This window comes from Hydra vulgaris, chromosome 10 (assembly GCF_038396675.1).
Source record: "Hydra vulgaris chromosome 10, alternate assembly HydraT2T_AEP".
NCBI lineage: Eukaryota > Metazoa > Cnidaria > Hydrozoa > Anthoathecata > Hydridae > Hydra > Hydra vulgaris.
In genome coordinates, this window is record NC_088929.1 from 38012080 (window position 1) to 38036388 (window position 24309).

At 28.5% G+C, this 24309-nt stretch overlaps 1 long non-coding RNA gene across 1 annotated transcript; it reads left to right on the forward strand.

Moving 5' to 3' along the window:
* The first annotated feature begins 3731 nt into the window (after positions 1-3731).
* LOC136086587 (uncharacterized) lies at positions 3732-9553 on the forward strand. The gene is made up of 3 exons (XR_010641448.1): positions 3732-4058; positions 8963-9031; positions 9371-9553. It is a non-coding gene; the product is annotated as an uncharacterized LOC136086587 (long non-coding RNA).
* The last annotated feature ends 14756 nt before the right edge of the window (positions 9554-24309 follow it).

Below are 24309 nucleotides of genomic sequence, written 5' to 3' on the forward strand. Positions count from 1 at the left end.
TGTGACAGAAAAGCTCACATTGTATGTACTTGTAAAAAAGAAAAAAAATTCGTCTTCTTGAGTTGAACTTTGTTAGATGTCAAAGAGAAAAAGTTGGAACCAAAGCTATCCTTCAAATAGTTGGCATTGATCATATTGAAACTCGAAAACAAAATGAAAAAATAATCAGGTTCAAAAATCAAAAAATCAGGTTTCACAAATAAAAAAATAAAAAACAGACCAGGAGATTCTTAATCAAGAAAATGATTTTTTTTCCCCAAGAGTGACTCAGGCGAAGTCTGTGAAGATACAAATGATAAAATAAAAATTAATATTTCAAAAATGAAAAAAGTAAAAAAAAGAAAGTGTATTATATAACACAATGAATATAAAAAATATGGCATTAGCAAGCTTAAGGCATCATACAGGTTTGAGAGAAACTGCAGAAATAGCAACTGCTGCCCTTATTGATGCTAAAATTATCACTAAAGGAAACACTTGCTTAATTATTGACTACAGCAAAGTTAAGCGAGCTCAAGAAAAAATTGGAAAAGAGTTGATCTTAAAACTCCAAAATGAACTTAACAATAATGGTTTGAGTTGTATTTTTTTTGATGGTACCTGGTGGAAATTATCTATTCCATTTTGTTCCTGAAGAATCAGATTTAAAAAAAACTGCAGAGATAATTGCTGATCATTTAATTGAATGGCTTAAAGGAAGATGTTTACATTTGACATTAGAAGCCATAGGTTGTGATAGTACTAATTTAAATACTGGATGGGCAGGAGGAGTAATACAATGGCTTGAAAAAAAACTTAATAAAAAACTTGTATGGATTGTATGTGATCTGCACACTGGGGAACTGAGTTAAGAAGTCTTATAAAGTTTCTTGATGGTCCTACTAAAGCCAGCAATCATTGGTCAGGACAGCTGGGTAAGATGTTGAATGATGCTACCAACCTTGAAATTAACCTAGAATTTTTAAAAGTGTGTGAAAACTCTCCATTTATCTACGTTAGTCCTGACATTATCAAAGATCTAAGCACTGATCAGAGCTATGCATACCATATTGTGACATCTGTTAAAACTGGAGTTCTGCCTAAGAGACTTGTATTACTAGAAATAAGTCCTGTTTGTCATAGTAGATGACTAACTACTGCTTTAAGGTTTTGCAGAATCTGGGCATCTAAACATAGGTTAACAGGTGACCTTTTAAATAGGTTGAAAATGATTGTTGAGTACATAGTAGGTGTCTATATTCCCAACTAGTTTAGCATTAAAGTAAATTCATGCTGGGTGGAAGGACCAATAAACTTACTTAAACATATGCAATTACTAAAAAATCAAACTCAGGAGGTAATTGACATTGTTTTACCCACTTTCAAACGATCAGCATGGTATGCTCACCCTGAATCAGTTTTGCAAAGTATGCTCTGTAATCAACTATTTTATCTGTTGATAAAATAGTTGAAATAAGAGGAGCAGGGAATGAGGCACTTCAGTTTGGAGAAATCTTTTAGGATTCGAAAGACTCCTGCCATCATTATGGAAGCAACCTGTTTGTCTGAACTTATAGACTGGAGTGATATTACTGAACCACCTCTAACATGTCATTTATCAACTGAAGCAGTTAAAGAATTTGTTAACACTCCAATGAAAGTAACAATGCAGCCTTTCCATACACAATCTGTTGAAAGATGTGTAAAAATGACATCTGAAAGTGCTTGCCATGTCTTTGGTCAGGCCAGAAGAAATACTTACATTCAAGGTCAAATTGCTAGCAGAGAATTAATGTCCAATAATTCTAGTAAGAAAGACATGGTAAACCTTATTAAAAAAAATTAGTTGTAAACTATTATTTAATCATCTTTAGTTAGATAACTATTTCTTGGACTTGTTTATTTATGAAGTAAATGTAAACATTTGAGTGTATAAAAAACTTGATGTTCTATTTTTAATTTAAAATCTAAACTCTTTCTAATTAAAATAATGAGCTGATATACATTTAGTTTTTGATATTACAAATGTGTATAAAATATATATATATATATATATATATATATATATATATATATATATATATATATATATATATATGTATATATCAAAAAGTATTAAAATTTGATACAAAAACATTATAAATAGTAGTTTTTTTAACTTGTTAAACCCACAGTTAAAATAAACAACTTTATTTTAACTGTGGGTTATCTATTCATCATTCCTATATAATACAAAAAACATAAACATTGCGAAAAGGAGAGTGTATACTTCAAAAATATATTTGTTATTTAATTTTTTTTAAAAAACTAAATTTTGAAATGCCTAATTTTGTGGACTAAGTTAAATTTTAATTTACTACATGGTTTGGTAAATAAATGTAACCTTCGGAGATTACGGCAAACTTCGTTGACAAAATGAATTACGTCATTATGTAATTCTTTTTTTTTTGTCGACAAAATTCTAAATAAAACTTTTTATATTAGAATTTAGAAAAAAATCTTTTTTATTTTAATGTTTAATTAAAATTATTTATTTTATTGTTTTTTTTATTTGTTTATGCATTCTTATTTTGGTTGACATATAAATATACATAAATAAATAAAAAAAAGAATTGTATAAATATTTTCATTTAGATATTTAAAAAAAAAAGTTTTATTTGCTATTATCCTAATATAAAAAAAATTTGTAAATGCAATTAAGTGGGGTTATCCATAAAGCACGTCACCCTATTTTTGTCAATTCTTAACCCCTTGCCTTCTGTCACAAACTATCACATATACCTAAACACATATACCTCTCCCTCGAAAAATGTGATAGGAGTTTTTACGTTAAAAATATTTTAAAAGATTTTAATGTAAATACTTTGAAGCATTTTAAAGATTCAATCCAATGAAAATAAGGCAATACGCGTAAACGTAAGAGGTGTAAGTAAAAACTTCGACAAACCAAAGATTTTCTTATTTAAATGATTCAAATAAGTATTTATAAAGTAATTTTTGTTGCACCTGGTATTGCTCTAACTTTTAATAATAGATATAAAAAATCTACGATAATAATCGCTCGGTAACGTGAAGTAACGTAAGTTGAATATATAGCACCAACAAAAACCAGTTTATCTTCCTTAGCTGATCACCTCTGATAATTTTTTACGTTGTTGTAGAATTCTCAACATCTTGTGAAAGTTTCTAATACAAACCGCTTTATTGATTCGCAGAAATCTGACCTAAAAGTTGAAGCAGTTTTTTTTACCTTGTTTTTCGTCTAACGTAAGTTAAGTGGTATTTTCAGTAATAAATTCACCCTCTTTTGGCCAGATTCAAAACTTTTTAGCTTATTTTGTTCTTCAGACTAACAGCTTTCATAAAAAATAGCTAAAAGTTTAATTTACAGTTTAAATAGGCAAATATTTGATAAAGTTGTTGCGCGTGTAACGTAAGTTAAAAATGGAATTACCCATATAATTGTCTCTACAAGTATCGATATTGTTTTCGAAGCAAAAACTCCACAACTCCAGCACTTATTAAAAATTCCAAAATTGTTAGAAAAGCTTTTGATAATAAATATTTTGCATGTGGTGCTTCTTGATTTAAAGAAGTCATTTAATTTTGTTGATCACTCCATCCTTCTAAGTAAATTGGAACACTTTGGTATTCAAAGTATTACTTTACAATGGTTTTGATAATATCTTTTTAATAGGCAGTAATTTGTCTCCATCAATGATGTCTTATTAGTAAAAGGCTCTGTACCCAGTGAAAAATAAAACCGCGTCCCACATGGGTTCCGCGTGGGTTCCGTGTGGGATTGATGGGATTTATGTGGGACGGATTTTCCCATGTGGTATCCGTATGGAAATTTGTCACCTTAAACCCATGTGGGTAATCCCACATGGGTTATATGTGGGAACCATATGGTATTTACACACATGGGAAATCCCACGTGGGTTTTCTGTGGGATTTGCATGGGAATTAATTTAAAAGCCGAAAACTAAAAAAAAAAAATTTAAATCAACATTGCATTGCGTTACGTTTATATTGTGTGAAAATATTTTATATTAATAAAGAGAATGGCAAGCAAGTATGTAAGTACCACGAATAATTTTTATCTTACTTTATAGAAATAAGATTAAGATGGGTGCAAATAGACGTATTATTAGGATAATAAAATAGGTATGTGATTATCGATCTTCAGTAAATTATTTGCAAACAATTAACTCATGCAAGATGAAATGTTGTCAAAAACCAATCTTGAATGCATGGGACACTGCAGTGTCCCACAAAGAAATGCAGGTTTGAAAGTCAAAGAATTCCCAATTTTCTTTATTAAAAAAAGAAAAAAATAGGATGGAGATGGGTTTCTGTAACTTTTTTTATGCTCCAAAACTTTTAACTTTAGATATAATAAGGTCCTTAAGACTTAAGGGACTTACGAACTACATTGACAAACAAAAACAGGATATTTACAGAAACTTTTTAATTTTTAATCTGGAGTACCACAGTGTTATTGAGAATAAAGCCTCTGGGTCCAGTTTTCAAAGTAATATGATCTAAGTAATGTTTAAATAAAATAATATGCTTTAAAATGCATATAGTTATACATATAACTCCTGATATTTAACTATATGTATAACAAGTTATACATATAATTTGTTATAAAAACTTATTTTTTAAGGTTATGCTTGAACAAATTAGTACCAATTAATTCAAATTCAAGATTTAGTTAAAGTTCAAGTTAATGTTCTTATTTATTCATTGTTTTTGTTAATTTTATATTTATTTGTTCAAATTTATCAGTTAGTACTATATTTTACTACAGTAAGAATGTTTATCATTGTTGAACGTGATTTTATTAGTAACTTAATTTTACTATCAACATATTTTGACAACACCCTTTATACTTTAAATGATGACAGCTTTACTTTTCTATTGATGTTAAATTTATTACGTTTCAATAACTCAGATTGAATTTTAACTGAATTATTGTAAGCTTTGTAGGGGTTTGTTGTATATCAAATGGTGTTGTAAATAAAGTAAAAATAATATATATATATATATATATATATATATGTATATATATATATATATATATATATATATATACATATTATATATATATATAATGTATATATATATATACATATATATATATACATATTTATATATATATAATAAATGTATATATATATATACATATATATATATATATATATATATATATATATATATATATATATATATATATATATATATATATATATATATATATATATAAATATAACATTAAAACAATAAAATTGATACAAAATTTCACTTTAAAACGAATACCATTAACATTGTGATCATAATAGCATTAGGAAACTAGTATTTATGTATTATTATTATACTATAAATAAATAGTTTTTTAATTCATTTTATAAAATGGAGACTGACAACTGATAATTAATGGAAATAAATACAAATTATAAAAATCATGTAAACTTCATTTATTATTACTAAATACTATATTAATGTTAGTCTACAAAGTTAAAATCAATTTAGAGCATTGTTATTAGTTCTTTTGCGATTCGCACTTCCACTTCTGTCTCTCAAATTTATAAAATAGGTGGTCAAAGCTTGCTCAATAGGTAGGTTCTCAGCATAACAATGCTTTTTTCTTACACTTTCTAAAGAGAAATATGGCAAATTGATTACTTATTTTACCTAAATCGTAGGGTCATCTATGCATAATGATGTCAGATGATGACCCGGTTTATTGAACAGCTTCACCCTTTATCAAACTCAGTCAATTTTTTGCCATCTCCCATTGAAAATGATGTCAGTTTTTGTTATCGTATTATGATGGTATATCTGAATTGTTAATATAATATAAAAAATGCATATACCATCAATTTTTTTCGGGTTCAATTATACATTTATAAAAAACTTCTTGCAACAAAAGCAAGAAGTTTTTAGACCACATTGTTGGTGTAAATACCTCTAAAACCTGCTCATAGCTAGCATAAATTGTTTTACTTTTTTTTAAAATAAAATATTTTACTTTGTTTTTTTAATTCAATTTTTTAATTGACATTATTTTGGTCTCAACATCCCCTCCCCATTGTCAATTATTGTTAAACTCACACTGCCCCTCTATCTACTGGCATCATTTATGGATGATCCCATAGCCTAAATACTATATATATATATATATTATATATATATATATATATTATTATATATATATATATATATATATATATATATATATATATATATATATATATATAATTTTTACTTTATTTACAACACCATTTGAGATAAAACAAACCCTTACAAAGCTTACAATAATTCAGTTAAAATTCAATCTGAGTTATTGAAACTTAATAAATTTAACATCAATAGAAAAGTAAAGCTGTCATCATTTAAAATGTAAAGAGTGTTGTCAAAATATGTTGATAGTAAAATTAAGTTACTAATAAAATCACGTTCAACAATGATAAATATTCTTACTGTAGTAAGAATTAGTACTAGTTAACAAATTTGAACAAATAAGTATAAAATAGTGAAAAAACAATGAACAAATAACTTGAACTTGAACTAAATCTTGAATTTGAATTAATTGGTTCTAATTTGTTCAAGCATAACCTTAAAAAATAAGTTTATATAATAAATTTTATGTATAACTAGTTATACATATAGTTAACTATCAGGAGTTATATGTATAACTGCATGCATTTTAAAGCATTTTATTTAATTTATATATTACTTTAGATCGTATTACTTTGAATACTGGACCCAGAGACTTTATTCCCAATTACACTGTGGTACTCCAGATTAAAAATTTAAAAGTTTCTGTAAATATCCTGTTTTTGTTCCTCAATGTACTTCATAAGTCCCTTAAGTTTTATGAACCTTATTATATATAAAGTTAAAAGTTTTGGAGCCTAAAAAAAGTTTCAGAAACCTCCCAATCTCCCCCCTATTTTAATTTTTTTTTTTATCAAAACACAATTTGACTTTCAAACCTGCATTTCTTTGTGGGACACTGCAATGTCCCATGCATGCATGCTTGGTTTTTGACAACATTAGAACTTGCATCAGTCAATTGTTTGCAGATAATATACTCAAGAACTATATTCAAATATCATATGAACATGTTAGAGAATGTTCATATGATATTTGAACATCACAAATTTAATAATATTGTTGTGATATGTTATATAAATAATTCCATAATAGATTATGATATGAAAATAAGATAGGATATGAAGGCAATGATCAAAGAATAAATTTACTTATAGAAATTTAGATGTTTGTTTATTAGTTTCAGAATATTATATTATGTGTGACCGCGGCCTTCTATAATAAAAGGCCTTGACATCGCGCAACAAAGTTGTTAAACTGAAGGCCAATTCCTAATACTTTGTTTACATTTTCATCTTTTAACATTAGACGAAAGTTTGTGTTCGCGCTTTTTTAATAAATCTTTAAAATGTGATTGGTTTATAAATTAGATAGCCCAACATCAAGACGATAACGTTGTAAGGTTCAAGGCGTTAACATTGTAAGGTTATAATAATATTGTCAAACTAACGATAAGTTTTTTTTATAATTAAAATGCCTTAAAAATGCCTTTAAAATGCTGTGTATCTCTTTGCAAGTCGAACTATCTCAACTACAACAAAAATATCAATTTATACAACTACAACTACAATATCAATTACAACTATAACAAAAATATCAATACTCAACTACGACAAAAATATCAATTTATAAATTCCTGAAGAATCTAGAGGAGAGAAAAAGATGTAGTGAAGCTATCCCAAGAACTGGTTTTATTGTTACAGACTATATAGCATTATGTCAACTGCATTGGCCAAATGAAGCACCTTTTGAAAGCAAATATGGGAAGCAACGACATTTAAACCCACCATCTGTTTTTAAAATATTCTGCCTAGTTGTTTAGCCACACCAGCAAGTAAAGTTAAAAAAAATGTAACTTCAATTGGTTTTCGAAGCATTTTACCAGATGAGTTAAATGATTTTCTTAAAGACGATGAACTTATATTTGACGATATTCAATCTTTGTTAAGTGATAATAACAATGTTATTGTTTTCCAGCTTAATAAAAAAAGTTTGCACATACAATCAAAAATGTACAAACTTGGTGTTCCATTATTTATTTTAGTAATTTTCAATGATTATTTATTTGTAGCTAACTGTAATGGCACAACTTGTAATATTTCATATTTAGCTGTAAACAAATTAAAGTTAATAAAAACAAAATCAGCTTTATTTGAAGCAGTTAGGTTTTTAAAAAATAAAGAAAGTTCGCTTCTGTCAAATATTCTATTCGAACACCTAAATGCTATGAGAAAAGTTAATGTTGGTGAAGTTTTATATACTTCAGATATTATATGTAGAGCATATGAGTATTTTGCTATGCGACGAAGTTTATATGATTGTTTGTGTATTGACTACAAGTTGCCAAGTATAAGGACTTTAACCCTGTTGAGATATATTGATAAAACTTTTTTTTTGCTTGAATCGACTTTTGTTGGTGTTTTTTATTGTTGGTGATTTTTATTGTTACCATTTTTAGCAAAAAAAATTGAAAATACAGTTATCTTTCTAATATATAGATATATACTTTGTTATGGTTCTGCTTGTTATTGATACTATTTAATATTACATAAATATTCTTATGAAATTTGAAATACGAAAAGCATGATTATCTTTTAACAATTTTTTGGTTTTCTTTTTATATTTCCGTTTTTACTAGAAATTATTATTAGAAAACATAGACTGCCATTACACCCTACCTAATATAAAAATATATCAATATAAGTAAAAGTGAAAGTTTAATCGGCCTTCAGTTTTTACGGCATTTTGCGCGATGTCAAGGCCTGTTATTATAGAAGTCTACATCATTGAAAAAGTAGGTTTTTACATTTTTGTTTTTGTTTTTTTGTTTAACTACTTATCCTTATTGATCACTTTTTTTCAGGATTCTCCTTATGGGTTCAAGCTCATTACGCATAATATGTGTTCAATTACGCATAATACGTTAGTCATTGTAAGTAATAAATTAGGAAATAATTATTTGTAAAATATTGTAGTCATTAATGACTTCAAACTGGCTAATAATTAAAATTGCTCGACTAATAAGGTTCCTTATTAAAATTGCTCTCTTTCTCTCTCTCTCTCTCTCTCTCTCTCTCTCTCTCTCTCTCTCTCTCTCTCTCTCTCTCTCTCTCTCTCTCTCTCTGTCTGTCTGTCTGTCTGTCTCTCTCTCTCTCTGTCTCTCTCTCTCTTTCTATATATATATATATATATATATATATATATATATATATATTTATATGTATATATATTTATATTTATATATATTTGTATTAATTTTTTTTTTTTTTAGAAATTGTTTGAAGAAAGTTGGAAGATACTAAAAACCTTGGTATTATACAAGCCGAAGCGATTTAATTAATTCAATTGACAAAAAACGGCGTGTAAATCGCAAAAGAAAAAATAATATTTTTAATATTCGTTTTGGATGTATTGATTAATAGCATTTATTTTTAAATAAATTCATTTTGCAACACGTTTTTTAATTTTATAAAATTTCGTCATAATAGTTTAAGGTAAATCCCACATAGGTATAGGTGGAAAACATCACATGTAAAAGATCAAAAATGCTACACGTTTTGAATACCAAATGGGATAAAGTAGCAAATACCAGATTAAGTTAAGCCTCTCTGAAAGCTTCGATGATTAATTTTAAATTACTATTTAAGTAATTTTTAAATTAAAAGAATTTTAAAAATTATCATAGAAGCATTCGGACTTTCATTTGTCTAGTATTGACTACTTTTATACCATTTGGAATAATATATGTGGCATTTAAGATCTATAACATGTAGTATTTTCCACCTATATCCCATGTAGGATTTACCACATAAAACCCATGTGGGATTTACCATATGAAACCCACATGGGACAAAATAATAATCCCCATATGGGTTACATATGGTAAAAACCCACGCGTATCCCATATGGGATTTACCATATGGAATCCATGTGGGATTTACCATATGAAACCCACATGGGACAAAATAATAATCCCCACATGGGTTACATGTGGAAAAAATCCACGCGTATCCCATGTGCGCTTTTTCACTGGGTATTTCTTATTTATATAAAAAGGTTCTGTATTTCTTATTTATATAAAAATGTTCTGTATTTCTTATTTATATAAATGATCTCAAAATGTCTATAAAATTTTCATTGTAAAACAGTCCCTGAATGCAAGACAAAATTAAAACATAATTTCAGTGATGTAACCCGGAAAAAAGTTTAAAAGCATATTTTAAAGTATTTTATGAACCACATATGAAACACAGATATTTTTAAATCTTGGAATACTAACGCAAAATCTGCTTCTGGTTTGATCTCACATGACTAGATTTGACTCTCAGCGCTGCAATTCGCTTAACAGTAGCGCTAGTTATGACAATTACTCTTTATTCGTGCATCGCTGCAAAGAAGGCGCATTCGTCAAAGGCACAATCATATGTGTACGGTTCACAAACAAAAACTTTTATCATTTTAGATCCAACTTTGATCGAAGACGCTTTTATCGATTTTGTTAATGTATCTAAGAAAAATCACATATTTTCATGCAAACTAAAAACACAAACAGTTTGCAGAAACTTTGTAGCAGATTTCACATTGCGTGTGCAGGTCACAAATTTTGATGAGTTCATTTTTGTGCGGATGCTATTCATTGAGTAACTCGAAATGTTTTCCAAAATTTTGCACTTTTAAAAACAATTTTGGACAAGAGTACCCAACTTTTTTTGTGCAATATCTTAATCAAAAGTAATGTCCTTGCAAATTTTTTCGTGAAATTTTAGCCGCAAAAAATACGACAACGTACGTAAATTTGCCGCGCAATTCAGGATTGCCAACAAATTATTTTAACTTTGAAAGAGAGACGTAGGGGGTATGATTTGAGGCATGAATGGTTAAGTGATTCTTTATCAATACTTTGAAGTTTTTACAGAATTAGACAGAGTTGGAAAAAGACCAGAAATTCAATTTTTCTATTTTTTTATTTGGTCAATTTTGAAAACGATCTAGCATTCTTCACTCTCTGTGACTTTCAAGTTAATCCCTTTACACTGAGCTTCTTTTAAGAATAATCTTGCTGCAAATTATCTCCAAATTTGTAAAACTGGAATCAACATATTAAAATATTTAGCCTTAAACAGTAAAAATATTTCGATATTTTTCAGTTTCTATAATTTAATTTCTATCCTGGCTCCTTTAATGGGACGAAATGTAATAATTTAGTGCACAGGAAAGAAATTATTTCAAGTAAACTTTTTTGATGGCTCGAAAATTATTAAGTCATAAAAATTTATTTCGCATTTTTAAGCATTTCTGACCACTGTGATATTGTTTGTTTTTCCCTCAAACAATTGAACTTGAGTAAAATCATTTTTGCATAATGATGCTAGGGAAACTTCATTTTTATTATAAAAAATTTACAACTGCTAAACATCAATTTCAGAAAGTCCATACAGTTTAGGACATGTGGAGGCAGGAACGATTCTAGAAAGTGTGTGGAAGGGTTACTCTCACAAATCTTTAAAATATCCCCTGGCTGGAGGTAAACTCGGATTTTCTTTACAAGCCGAACTATTTAAAACAAAAAAAAAACTTCAACTTGTTTTTTCTTTAAATTTGGTTTTAAATTTGGTCTAAATTCTGTTTCTAAAACTTTTATCAAAGTTTTTCCTCTTTGTTGAACGTTTTTAAAAGATGAACTCAGTCTTTAAGATTGATGTATAAATTTTCTATTTCTATTTTCTAGAGGGTAACTTTTTACAATACTTAGTTTTTCATTAGAAGAATAAGCTGTTTTTTATTACGATGAGGTTTTTAAATTTCTCGATATCTTTAATCTTTCTCTTGACAATTTTTCTTTATTCAGGACTCTGAAAAACATATCTACGATTTATGTTGTTTTTTTTAAGTTGAAATGAGCCAGTGTACAGTGTACTAAACCAGCGATTGCATACAATCGAGTAAAACATTTACCACTTTTGTACAGCAGTTTGAGCAACGGTGGAAAACTTTGTTTATCTAAATTCTTACATTTCAGTTCTTTGTAATACTTTGTAAGAATTTTTTTCCATGCTTGTTTGACATGACAATAGACACCTCAATCCAATTGTTGTAGAATATGTGAAGAATGCTCTGGTAGACAAATCAAGATTATATTGTGTTTTTTGCACAGCAATACCGCTTTCAAAGTTATGTGAGTTGTATGCCCATCTAATACTAAAATGTGAATACTACCAATTTGCTCAGTTTTGGGTATAAAAACTTCTTTCAGCCATTCAATAAACGTATCGTGCTTCATCCAACCTGATTTTAAAATTGAATATTTGGTGCCAACTCGACCCCCTCTTGCTCAGTCATGACGAAAATTTCTTTTGGCTTTGTATATCACGAATGGTGATGCAAAATGCTCATCAGCGTTGCAGCGATTGTTTACAGTATATATAATTTTTTCATTGTTACCAGTAAATTTAAATGCACGTCTTGTCCCTTTTCGACTCATTACGGTTGCTTTGTCTTAATCACCCAAAAAACCTGTTTCATCAAAATTCCAGATATGCGACCCAGAAGTTATACCAGTCTGTTGATATTGCTTGACGACGTACAAGAAGCGGCTCTTTTAGATGCTAAGTTATCCGCTTTTCTTGTTGAAATTTCTTTTGACCATCTCTTTATAAACAAATAAAACCAGTCTTTACCAGGCTTGCCATTTTTGAATAAGTGCAATTGATCTTCGCGTAGCCACATACAAACTCTAAGATTTCATTTTGGGTGGTGATTATATTGAGAAATAATATAACAACTGGTTTTTAATGAGTAAGAGATGGTTATTTTAATAAATAACATTATAGTTCATTTTTAATTAAACCGGAATTAACATTAAGTTAATTTGATAAAGATAGGCGCTAAGTCACTTGCGAAAAGCTAATCGAGTGTGCGGTTTTATCATTGAAAAGAGTTTTTTTTACTTTTTTGATTTTTTATTTAATTTTTAGTTCTAGCTGCATAAAAATTATACTACCAGAATTAAAATTAAATTTCTAACAAGGTAGTGCTAAAATTATTTTTTTAACAGTTTCGGTTTAAGCGCTATTTTGCTCGCAACGATAATATATATATATATAAATATATATATATATATATAAATATATATATATATATATAAATATATATATATATATATATATATATATATATATATATATATATATATATATATATATATATATATATATATATATATATATATATATATATATATATATATATATATATATATAATATTGACTCCCCGTTAGAGTTGTATAAAAAAAGAAAAAATAGAGTTGAATCGCCATATAATTCTATCAATTTGAATAGAGAAGATAATTCTGTATTTGAATCTATTTTTATTTTTTTCATAGCCTTATCCGTTTAGTTTTTATTTGATAATTTCGATGAGTGTGCGGAATGATATGGTGTGCGGTTTGACACGGTTTTACTCTATGTAAAACAATTCTTTAAACTTAAAATTATATAAAACACCAAAATTTCCAAAAATAATTTAAAGAAATTATGAAATGTAAGTAATCTAATTAGTAAATAAAATTAAGAGAAAATTCTTCTTAGAAAATGCTGCAATAAAAATTATTTTAAATTGGCTTGTAGTTGAAGGTTCTTTTATTTTCGTTGCAGGAAGGTAAGTCGTTAAGTACAGCATGCCAATACCTAAAGAACAAAAATAAAAAATTACTACTGTCCTATCAATTTATCATACATGTTCTATTTTCATTCAATTTGTAAATTCTATTTCATAAATCTACACACACCGTAATTTGCATAGCTTGTTGAACAGCCTAGCTTTAGATATGTTGTGGATTAAATAGCAAACCTCAAATTAATCTTAAACCAATAGAATAATTTAATCTTAAACCAATATAATAACTTAACCTTAAACCAATAGAGCTACTATATACATTTACACCTTAATTTATTCAAAAAAAATAAAAAGCATAACATTAATTAAGAAGTCATCTTATTGATATTTTTGTGACAGGTAATATTTATAAAAACTAATAGAAATAAATTATCATATTCAAAAATTTCATATTTTGAATATGCTATCTTTTTTATGAAAATTATATGAAAATATCTTGAAATGATATAAATAAAGTCCAAGTCTAAAAAAAAAATATTAATTAATTTGAATAAATATAATTTCTGAAATCGAGATATAATCAAAATGCAAAAGGATTTTCAGAAATAAAATGAAACCAAAAAATTTGTTGATTGTACATTGTTTTTGATATTTGCCATCAAAAATTTTTTAATAAAAAAGCCGTAAAAAAGAGCAATATTGCAAGTAATTACATCTGTGATACCTATTTTGAAATTCACAATACTTACTTGAATCATGCAGAGCTGGATCCAGCTTTTTTTGGTCTTTGAGATAGCTAACTTCCAGACATGGAGCAAACTCCAAACATTTATATGTTTATACTTATGTCAAATAATGAGGGTTTGCAAAAAATTGCGATGATTAGAGGCTGGGAACAAAAAAGCCTCAATTTTTGTGCTTCCCCTGCCCCAAACGTGAGAGCAACAAGTTGATGAAGTATTTTTTGTACCGTTTTTAACTAGACTTATATTCATCGATAAATTTTAAGTTTCATAGTATTATCTTTCAGCGTTCAAAAATAATGACCATATAAAATTTATAACCCCCTCAAATTGAGGGGGGTTTAAACTTTATATGGTCATAATTTTTGAAAGCTAAAATATTTTACTATGAAATTTAAAATTTATTAAAAACAACTTTGAAAAACAAACTACAAATTGTTTTTTTTGAACATGCAACATATAAATGGATATTAATAAGTTTAAATGAGAGAAACACAGTTTTTCAAGATATACACCAAGATTTGTATTATTAATATAAAACATTTAAATCTTTAAAATAGAAAATTTGTGAAAACTTCAGTTCATTACTTATATAATGTAACATTATATTTAAATAGTCGTTTGAATATACTAATTATAATTCCTAAAATTACTTTTTTGTAATTGTTTATACTTTTTAGTCACAGTAGTGCCAGTCTTTACATTCCTGGAAGTCATTCAATAATAAAACTGTTGTAATCAATAATAAACTTCAATAATAAAATGTTTATCAATTTAATAATAACTTAATAATAAGTAAATAATATGTAACCAAGTAAAAAGATTATCCTTCATAAAAATTTAAAAGAAGTTACAATAAAAGTATACAAAAAAAAAAAGCATAATAAAATCTAGACAATTTTAAAATTTAATAAGCGTAACTTTGAAATTCATGAATATAAAATACAACAAAGAAAAAAAAACACAAAACAAAAATATGAAAGTAGTAATAATGATTGATATAAACAATTATGAAGATCTAATAATAAATTATATTATTAGATCTTCATAATTGTTTATATCAATTATAATATAGTTATATTAGTAATATAAAGTAATACTTATATTATATTCTTTTATTAAGTCTTGCAATAGAGAAAGTCTTCTTTTGATAAGCATTTCTGATAATCCATTTGATCGAACCCTATGACTTTCAGTCATCATACTTTTTAACCACCCAGGAACTGTTACTGAATCAGTGAATACTGACAAATTCTTTATATCCCACTTAGCAGCTAGGTTTATCCCACGCACCACAGCACCTAATTCAGCAATATTATTATGCATGACATCATTTATACTTCGAGGCCAGGCTGTATCCTCAATTATTACGCCATTGTATTCTATACCAACCCTCGTTGCCATGCTGCTTGCATCACACCACAATATTGCTCCATTTTGAATCCCTTCAGTATTTTTTTTCTCTCGCACAGAATCACTAACTTCCAATCGGCGCAATATTTCGATCAACCGTGACTAAGCTTGATCTCCAATTAGATCATCCCAAGCATCTCCTTGACTATGACGTTTTATGAAACTGCAGGCAATTCTGAGCCACCCTCCAACAGGATAATGACCTAATAAGTGTCCACATATTGAAAAAAGTTTCCGTCGTGTTACTGTAGTTTCTCCCTCTCTGTTCACAAATTCTCCATTAACAGCCAGCACCATTTCTTCTGATACGAACACCGGCTTTTTGAGCCATGTTGAGGTGTTCACCTGCACAGTGCATACTGGAAGCGCCGTTAGTTGCTTCGAGAAACAGCTTGTGCTGGCAATTCCCCATTTGAGTTTCCCTGACGCAACTAACAAAATCTTGCAATGTGTCAGACTTTCCACATCTGAAACATTTTATTCCATCACTAACAATTTGTTTCTTCGAAAAACAGATGCGGGCAACATTTCCAGGCTTGCTACAGTTGTAGCAGTTAAAATCAGTAGCGGATGGTTTCTTATTATTTTTATGGAACCCAGAGATTGTTGTTGAAACATACTCTTCTTTTGTTTTTTCCGTCATGAGTACTCTTGCATGGTTTAATGCATCCTGTAAACTGATTCCAAATATTTTCACTTGTGCTCTTTGCTAACATTCAGTAAATTCTACTCGGTTAAAATATTTTCGACTCAAAATTTCGACTGAAATTTCAAGGTGTTAAAAATATTTTTGACTCAAAATTTATTTTAACTGAAATTTTTTACAATAAAATAACAGTAAAATAACTACAATAAAAGAAAAACATTTTAAGAAAAAAAAAATTTTAAACACGAAATTTGTTTCTTCTATGCACATTAAAAAAAAGTGGTAGAAATTTCTACCTTAGGGTAGGATATGTGATATACTCTTAGTAAACCTTAAATAGTTGAAAATAATACCACCAAGGTAAAAAATTGTATGACAAATCATTGTTTTTTATATAATTAACAATAATTAAGAATAATTATTATACATATGGTTATAAAATAGCCATATATATAAAAAATATTCTATACATTATAGGCCATGGTATTTATACCGCTTAGATTATAAGCATTTAAAAAATCTGATACACTCATTATTCGTGATCTCTTTCTTGATTCTGATTCCTAATCTCTATCTATTGAAAAAAATTGCGATGATTGGAGCCTGGGAACAGCCCTAAAACTATGATTTTAAGGCCTTTTCATTACGAGATTTTTTATTCCAAGTCAAAGAGTTCCTCCAGGGGATAATTCTTTGTTAAAAATAGCTCGAGTTACATAGCAACACTCATTCAGTTCTTTCTCGATGGTGGCTTGCTCTTTAAGTGGATGTTTTGTTTTGCAGCTTTGAACAACCAATTTGGTAAATTAGGCAATAAAACATCGTGCCTCTTGTTTCAGATCTCACTTGTATTGAATTGAAGTTAAACAAAGAAAAGAGTATAACTTCTTTTTCCCTTCTGTATCCTGCGCGATATTGTTCTGCACGATTTGCAGACAATTATGGTACCCGAGAGTCACTGATATTCATCTATGTCTCGTACAGTTGGCATATTCAATCTGCTTAGAAAGCAGTAAGCTGTCTTAGACATTTTTCAGACAAAGCAAACACAAAAACTTTAATACATAAATTTAAATAAAAAGCACATAAACTTTCGATTTTCTTTGTGGACCTTTGCTTAATTTGGGATTGCAACAATTTACTAAATCCAACTTTACTAAATCAAACTATCCCATTTATATTGAATAACAAAAAAAAAAAAGGTCCTCGCGTTTCACATTTGCTGACAGTTTTATAAGTCCAAGTTTGCCGACTGTACTATATGATCTACATACATTTAAAACACATTATGCTTTATTTAATGGCTTACTTTATAAAATATCTAAAAATTAAAAATAGACACTGTAACGATTTATATAAATTTATAAAAACAATTTATAAATATTTTCATATTTTTAATAATAAACTTCATTACTTCATTACAATAAACTTTTTGTCAAATAATGAAAAAAAGAAACAGGTTTCCAAAGGTAACTAAACTTTTCCAATAAAAATACATTGCTTTAAATTAATAAGCAATGCTTTTAAAATCCCAAAACAGCAAACTTCAGGCATTTTACAATTAACAACGATAATCAACAAATATCAGCAAATAATAAAAATAAAAGTGTCAATTAATAAATGTCATCATAACAAGACAAACTTAATATGGTCATTCTTTGTTTAAAACAACATAGTTCTTTGTTTGCTTTTATTGTAAAAAAGTTTTCAGTGGTTTTTTATAATTGAATATAGGAAAGTATATTGTGATGATAAAACTCACAAAAGTTTAAATAAATAAAATATTATACTGTCAAAATTTCATATTAGTTAAGCAAATCGTAACCAAGAGACTTCTTTGGTTCTGAAAAACACTTAAAAAATATATCTAAAGATACTTTTTTTAAATTTCTTAATCCTGTTTCAAATAGTTCTGTAACAAATTTTCCTAACATATTTGTAGCAAAAGTCTTACTCTTAATAGTGTTTTAATCAGCTAGACTATTTAAATTAAAAATTTTCCATTATGTGACAGCAAGTTTAATAAAATCACCAGTGTTGTTAACGCTTGAGATAGTAGAAGTTTCAGGGTATTAAGAAGAACATTTTAAGTATTATCAGAAAAAAATGTTTTGCTTTTTGAGCCCATTATTTTGTATATTTTTGATAACGTGGACAAAAGTCAAACAACAAAAGAGTTCCATCTGTAGTTAGTTAACCAAGGTTTTTCATGAAATGTTAGAGTTAGATTTTTATCACATATAATTGCCTTTGCTTTGTTATTTGACTTTTTTACTGATTCTAAAGTTAAATGAATTTGATCACATAAAAATTAGGAATTAGGTTTTCACTACATTTTCAAAAGAAATTTCGGACCATCAAACATATAACTTGTATTACAAGTAACCATAACATCCAAAACACTTTTTGAAATAGAATTTATATCAATGGTTTTCCCAAAACAGCAACTTCCTGATACAATAACATTTTTGCAAGATACACCTTGTCACAGAGAACAATAGTTCCTAGTAGAAATTAAAAAAAAAGTATTAGAAAGTTCCTTGCAATTTTAAAATAAACTAAAAATTTATTTGAGAGGAAAATTGTGCAAAATGTCAATCAGATCATATAGTAAAGTGTTGGTAGACGTTTTAAAACTCGCATTAAGTAAACATTCTATCCAATGTATTTTCTTCTCTTTGTCTCCGGGAAATCTATAAATATCGTTTGACTTCTTCAATGATAGAATGCTCGTAGAACAGCAATAAACACATTTCACCATTTTTCATAAACATAAACAAATTTCATCATTTTCCTAATAGACTAAATAAAGAAACCAACAGACGGTGCTATTTAATTTAGTCTTTATAATTAGAGTAAAAGCGGGTCCAACCGATCACCGAACAATAAAAATCAAGTAACTTTATTATTTTTTAAAATTTTTAAACTATTTTTTTAAATAAGATAAAAAATACCAACAAGCACAGTATTTAAAAATATGAAAACTAGAAGAAAAAAAGATCGCTTTTGGCAAAAAGTCTGTTAAAACCGATCAATATAAAATATATTTAAAAAATTTAACATTTTATATATGTAAATGTTTATATTTTTATATATTTTTTATATAGCATACAGAAATATGCAAAACATTTTTTATATAGCATACAGAAATAATAAAAGATTTAAGGTTTACATTTTTTACAACAAAAAAAAATCTGAACCCATTACAAAATTTTTTGGCAAACATGTTTTTTTTGCTAAGCCAAGTATTGCAATTTGAATTCTCGAATGACATCATGTCCGAATGTAATTCTTTTTTACACTTTCTGCGTTTAATAACTTTTCTTCTTTTGGCTAAAGGAGTTGTAATCGGTTCTATATTATGAGTTACTTCTTTTTCTGCAGGGTTTGGCAATGGCATTATGAGTTTGCAGATGGTTTTACGCTTTTTAGCTTGTTTTTCAGCTAATTTAAGTTGCTTTACTTCTTCTCTTTTTTTGAGATGATCTGCAACACCGTGTTCTGTAATACATTGGCCAGCAATTTTTGGAATATTAGGTTGCATCGATTTTTTTACATGAGACTGATTTTTTTCTTGAAAAAAACTCTTTAGCTCATTTTCCATTTCGGTTTTCATTCTCTCATGTAGTGCTCTGTACTTGTCGAACCTCGTAGGAAAATTTTCTTTATCTAAGTTTTTTCATTTTGTGTCTTTGTAATATTTGGTTAGAGCTGCCTTCCACACTTGCTTAATATGGCAATAGACACCTTTGTCCAGTGGCTGAAGAATGTGAGATGAGTGGTCTGGTAGACAAATTAAAATTATATTGTTTATCCGACATAGCAATACAGTTGCTAAACTAACGTGAGGCGTATGTCCATCAAGATGTAAAATATGAGTACCACTAATAGCTTGACATTCTGGTATATACACTTCCTTCAGCCATTCAATAAATGTGTCATGTTCCATCTAAACAGATCTAGAAATTGAATATTTGGTGCCAGTCGGACCACCTAAAGCCAAATCAGCTCTAAATTTTCGTTTTGCTTTGTATACCACGAATGGTGGTGTATCCATCAGCATTACAGCAATTGTTCACTATATAACTGATTTTTTCATTGTTACCAGTGCAGTTGTGGATCCAGCATTTTTTGATCTTTGAGAGAGCTAACTTCCAGACATGGAGCTAACTCCAAACATTTATATGTTTATACTTATGTCAAATAATAAGGGTTTGCAAAAAATTGCGATGATTGGAGGCTGGGAACAAAAAAACCCCAAAATTTTTGAAACACCTGCCCCAAACGTGAGAGCAACAAGTTGATGAAATATTTTTTGTACGATTCTCAACTAGACTTATATTCATCGATAATTTTTAAGTTTCATAGTATTATCTTTCAGCGTTCAAAAATTATGACCATATAAAAAGTACAACCCCCTCATACTGAGAGGGGTTTGAACTTTATATGGTCATAATTTTTGAACGCTTAGAGATAATATTATGAAACTTAAAAATTATCGATGAATATAAGTCTAGTTGAGAATAGTACAAAAAATATTTCATCAACTTGTTGCTCTCACGTTTGGGGCAGGTGTTGCAAAAATTTTGGGGCTTTTTTGTTCCCAGCCTCCAATCATCGCAATTTTTTGCAAAACCCTCATTATTTGACATAAGTATAAATATATAAATGTTTGGAGTTAGCTCCATGTCTGGAAGTTTGCTATCTCAAAGATTAAAAAATGCTGGATCCGCCACTGCAGTGAGTTTCAAAACACGTTTTTCACCATTACGACATACTACAGTTGCTTTGCCTTGATCACAAAAAAAACCTATTTCATCGCAATTCCAAATGTGACAACCAGAAGTTATCCCAGACAATTGATATTGTTTAGTGACAACTTCAAAATAATTATCAATTATTTCTTGTGTACAAGAAGCGGCTCTGGCAGATGCTAAAGTGTGAGTTTTTCTTGTGGAAATTTCTTAAGACCATCGGTTTATAAATGCATAAAACCAGTCTTTGCCAGGCCTACCGTTTTTAAATAGGCCTGATTGATTTTTACGAAGAAGGTAACCGCATACGAAGTCCAAGACATCATATGGTTTCGTGTTAAACCATAACCCCAATCACATAGCAACTTAAACGCATGCACCATAATTGACTCTGTTTGCTGTGAGAGTACGGTTGTTGATCCTGATCCCTTGGAGCTAGCATTGTTGTTGTTCTTGTGACCTATTAGAGTTGAGAATGGAATGCCATATTTGAATGCAGCTTTTCTGATTGAAATATTTTTTTCTTTTATATCATTTAACGCAGCTTCTATATCTTCTTCATTGTATGACTTTTTACTTGTTGTCATCTTGAAAGCGAATAATTAATAAATATCATTGAGTCATTTTTAAAAACTTATATAAAGTTATTTTAAATAACTTCCTATATAAAGTTATTTAAAATAACTTAATATAGGAAGAACCCGGAACTAACACATGAGAAAATCCAATAATTTAATTCACCTAGGTACCTAATTTAAAAATTAACATACTACTTAATAAAGGAATTTAAAGTAAATATGTGAATAATTAATTTTAGCAGAAAAAGTTTAATATTAATTTTTCTTACTTTTTTTGTCTAATTTTTAACTACAAAACGAAAAAAAATTATGTAATCGGTATTAAAATTAAATTTTCTACAAGATAGAGGTAAAATTATTTTTAAACGAATCATGGTTACCGAATCACTACGATAGCAAATAAAAGAAAAAGCAAATTTTTACGACTCTTTTTTAAACTTTTATAAAAATAAAATGACTGAAAAATGACTTGGATTTTATTGTGACACATTTGAATAGAGGAGATGATTTTCTTTCTTTTGATGTTTTTATTTTTTAAATATTCCTATCAGTTCCGGTTTTATTTAAATTTTTAGATCAGTGATCGAAAAAATAGTATGATCGGTTTGACCCGCTTTTACTCTATAAAATCTTTTCATTTAACCCTTTGTGGTCCGATGTCCCGCGTGACAGATCATCATAAAATTGTCATTGCGGTCTAATGTCCCGTGCCACGGAACATCTACTATGTTGATTGTTTATAAAGAAAAAATTAGCTATTTAAGCTAACTTGGACAATTAACTAGGGTTAATTGGTAATATTTTAGTGTGTTTTCACTTAGTGCTTTTCAGTAACATTTTTTAATTGTCTAACCTTACTTATAATACTCTTAGAAATTTTTATAAAAATTTATTTACAAATGGCAAGGAAACGTTTTACAACTAAATCTGAGACTGAATTCTCAGAGATATCAGAGTCAAAGAAAGATATTGAACTGGACCTGCTTTGAACATAGGATGGACAATAGTAGTGCAAGATACTCCAGCATTTGAACCATTGCCATTCACAGTTGCAAATGTAGGCCCCAGCATTCAATAAACTTAACACGCGAACCTGATTTTTTCAAGTTATTTTTTACTGATGAGTTACTTGCAGATATTGTAACCGAAACTAATCATTATGCTAAGTCAAAAATTGAAAATAACGATTTGGAATCTTATTCTATTTGGCATAAATGAAAAAATGTGACACTTGAATAAATTCATGCTTACTTTGGTACTATTTTGAATATGGCTCTGAATGAAAAATCAAATATAAAACATTACCTTTCTTGTGATTGGTTGAACTACATGCCATTTTTTTCAGCAGTTTTCTTGCGAACTCGGTTTTTTCAGATACATTGGATGCTGCATATATCCCCACCATCAAATCCACTTAATGAATTGAATAGGCGTGCAAGGAAAGTGCATCGTGTTGTATCAGAAATGAAAAGTTCCTGTTCTTGAAATTTTGTCCTATCTCCAATAGTACTTTCATCAATTGCAACATTGCAATTGATGAAAGTACTATTGGATTCAAAGGTAGAGTTGCATTTCGCATGTACTATCCACAAAAATCCACAAAGTGGGGCATTCATGTTTTTGTCTTAGCTGATAGTGAAACAGGTTATATTAGTTTCTTTGAACCATATTCTGGTAATAACACTACTGAAAGTTTGGCAAGACCTATGATGCAGTTTACAAGTTGAATCATGTTGCATTTGTGGGATGAGCTTTCAGAGGCTACCCAAGGTAGTGGTTATAACTTATTCACTGACAGATTATAAACTAGTTTTCCTCTTGCACAAGAGCTCCTCAAAATGAACATACAAACTACAGGGACAATAATGAAAAATAGAAAACAGTTACCTGAAGATATAAAAAAAAAGTCAAATTAAAGAAGCACAAAGTTTCTGCATATGTACACTCTTCCAATGTTATGGTTTTGGCATGGCAGGACAGATGACAGGTTCTGATGCTGGTACTTTACATGGTGCAACAACTGAAGTTGCAAAACAAAGAATAAAACAAGGTATTGTAGACATTGATAAACCAACTGTTATTGTAAATTATTCAAAACATATGGGAGCTGTTGACCAAGTTGATCACTATTATTCCAGCTATTCATTTCTACGCAAGTCTTTAAAATGGCTGAAAAATATTTTTCTGGTTGTTGGAAGTTGCAGTTGTAAACAGTTATATATTGTTCAATAAATTTTGTGAAGGCAACAGTAAAAACAAACTTCGACACCTAACCTACAAAACCTCATTGAGCAATTAGTAGGAGCATGTTGTAACATTCAAGAACGAAGATCATCATTAGATGACAATGAACGCCTCAACTAAAAACCAAATTTTGTTGCACAAGTTCCAATTAAAAATGCCAAAGACTGTTTAGTCAGCAGTGACAGAAAAACACAGGGTTGTAGAAAGAAAACTGTAT